We start from the raw sequence: 3,476 nt of genomic DNA on the forward strand, positions 1-3,476 counted from the left end.
AGCGTTTGTAAATGGGGAGGGGAGGAGGGGGTGAAGGGAGGGCAGGGACAAGGGGAAAAAATGAGAATCAAGACCTATTATGTAAAGGTACAGGATCCCAATGATGAATGTAACTGTATTGTATACCTAGATTGTACCAATAAACTCAATAAAAAGAAAAACTAAATTTAAAAAAAAGTAATTAGTAACATCAGAAAATAAGATTAATACTTATAAGTGTTAGCAACAACATCTAAGTCCTCAGTTACTAAATATAAATTCAAAAATTCTTGGCTCTACTAAATGTGTTTTTACAAATTATATATATATATATGTTTAAAATTGCTTCTTTAGCCTGGAGTTAAATTACTAATATAAGAATTAAACTACTAACATATATTACTAATATATAATTTTGTATCAAATTTAAAAATTTCCCCTAAATGGGGGCCCTTGGGCATAGGGAACTACTACAATTTCCTCTCTCTGGCTGAAAATGCATCTGCCTAAACCAGTTTGCCTCAATTTTCTCCACTGATGTATAGCTTCTACAGTTTTAATCCTGAGTCTCACTGTGTCCCACCCCAACAAATATTAGAAAAAAATATAATTAAGTTGGCTTTTTTAAAAGGTTAAATTTTCTATTACTGAACTAGTAAGGTTTTCTTAAGATATCAAAATGCTCTTAGTTAAATTATAAAAGTAGGTTAAAAGCAAAGACTTTATATTTTACTATGAGATTCACATATGTTTTCCATTGTTGGGCTTTTGGTTACTTAAAAATTGAGTTTTAAGAGTTAAAGGTTATTTAAATATTGACTTAACTTGTAAAATTTTTCAATTCTTGTCTTAGTATGTAGCACACTCTATAGGTAAAAGACTAGAGGTGTATATCCACATAAAGATAAAAAATGGGCATCTGAAATGAAGAGACATTTCTCAGACAAGGAATTAAAGCAGCAAGTAAATATATGAAAAAATGTTCCACATCACTGGTCATTCAAGAGATGCAGATGAAAACAACACTGAGATTCCACGTCACTCCACAAAGAATGGCTGCTATCAAGAAATCACACAATAACAAATGTTGGCGGGGTTGTGGGGAGAAAGGAACCCTTCTCCAGTGTTGGTGGGAGGGCAGAATGGTGAAACCACTATGGAAATCAATATGGAGATACCTCAAAGAGCTGGGACTAGAGGTTCCATTTGACCCAGCCATCCCTCTGCTGGGTATCTTTCCAAAAGAATTAAAAGAATCACTTCATAGTGATATATGTGCACCTATGTTTATAATGGCACAGTTGGTAATAGCTAAAACTTGAAACAGCCCATTTGGCCATCAGTTGGAAACTGGATAAAGATGTGGTTTTTCTATAAAATGGAATACTATGCATCCATAAAGAATGAGAAAATAGATTCATTCATAGGAAAATGAATACATTTTGAGGATATATTTCTAAGTGAAATAAATAAGTCACACATGTGTAAATACCAAATAGTTTCTCTGGTGTGAAAAACTATAATAGTACTCAAGATCCTAATGAGATAATTGACAATGTGAAATAGGAAGAAAAGAGCTAAAGGTGTAGGGAAAGTGGGAAGGGTAGGGGAAAGGTAATAAGGGAAAAGAAAAAATATGAGAAAATGAAAAAATGGAAATGAAGTGTTTGTAAATAGGGAGGGGAGGAGGGAGTAAAGGGAGGTCAGTGACAAGGGGAAAAAATGAGAACCAAGACCTATCATGTAAAGGTACAAGATCCCAATACTGAACGTAATTATACTGTATTTCTAAAATGTACCAATAAACTCAACTAAAAAAAAAAGATAAAATATGCTATAAAACTAAGCTTTAGGGCTGGGATGTGGCTCAGTGGTGCTGTGCCTGCCTAGCAAGAACAAGGTCCTGAGTTCAATTTCTGGTACTGCACACACACACACACACACACACACAAAACACCAAACTTTAAAGTTAAGCTTAATACACGTGAAATAACTAGTAAGTCCTTTTTATAATGGTTAAAACCTTGTTTATAATGGTGCACTTTTTCAGGTTTATATTTATGTGGTTATTATGTAATTTTGTTTTAACAGTTAAATGTGCCTAAACAATATGCAGTTCAGGAAATGTCACTTTGAAAATTAAAGACTGGCCATTAGTACATCTATAGTACATCTATCAACAAATACCTTCTACTTAAAAGACATTTTATTAAAAAGTAACAAATTTAAATAAGGGTTTATTTATGTCCTTTAATATATTGGAATAGACAAAGGCAACCAACTGATAAATACAAGTTTACCTGCATTACATGGGTAATAAGAAAAACCAAATAGTTTAAGTACAATAATGTCAGCACAACTGTTGTGCTAAGATGATATGTTTATGCTTAATTTAAAATGTTCCCTGTAAAACTTTATAACTGTCATCAGTTGGCATTCTATAGGATTTTGACGTCTAAAACAACCATGATTGGTAAAAGAGAGCAGTTTTTTTGGCCATGCTTTATATTTCAAAGTGCTAAATATTCAAAGATGAGATTATGATAGTTAAACCTACGCCTTCCACTTCAATACTGTTGTGAATTGCCTCCTAGAAATTTAACAGCTGAGCCTTGGAAATGAAAACTGAGAAAAAGGTCATTGGGCTAAGAGGACTGCCAATATTTTGTCCTTTGCCCTGCAATATCAGCCAGGATCCAGGATGTAATTTAACCCCTCTAAAAGATCATACAACTCCAGTGAGTCACCCAATCTTCTGAACAGGGAGATGGTTGCACTCTAGAGGACAGGAATCAACCAGAATACATTTTGTTAAAAGGAAGGTCACCAAAGAGGGGAATGTCCCCATGCTTCCAAGGAAAGCCATGTGGTCAAGCAAGGACCATGACCCATCCTGGCAGAGCTAAGAGACTCTCACATGATCCCAAAATGCCTGAGGAGCCTAAACTGACCTTGATAAATATATATGGATTAAGAATAATCTTGATTGACATAGGTCTTACTTTGCTTTACTTGGCCTTAAATATCTGGAGGTAAAATATAACTAAAATTTGTGTTTACAGATTTCAACAAAAAATATATACTCTTTAGGAAAAAAATAGTATGACTTTTTTTTTCAACAGACGGTGTTACGCTCATATGGGGTACACTAGAAGATATTGTATGTTGCAGAAAACACACTACAGTGCCAGATCACAGAGAAAAAATTGAAAATGCATGTGCAGCAATTTCACCCAAGCAGCAGCTCACTGTACTAATAAATTTCTCAAAGCTAATGACCACCACTTTGAGCACCTCTTCCAGTGGCCAAAAGTAACTTGTATTAATCTCATGATGTCTCAATAAATTTAGTATTAAAATGTGTGTACAAGTTTTTCTTTTCCAGGAGTGTGTATACATTTTGTGGTGGACTCTGTTTTATACATAAAACAGAGGGAGGGGGATATATATATATTTTTTTTAAATTATATTTATATATCCCCCTCCACCTGATATAT

Source organism: Fukomys damarensis, unplaced genomic scaffold (assembly GCF_012274545.1).
Source record: "Fukomys damarensis isolate Sample0158 unplaced genomic scaffold, DMR_v1.0_HiC HiC_scaffold_39, whole genome shotgun sequence".
In the NCBI taxonomy this organism is placed as follows: domain Eukaryota; kingdom Metazoa; phylum Chordata; class Mammalia; order Rodentia; family Bathyergidae; genus Fukomys; species Fukomys damarensis.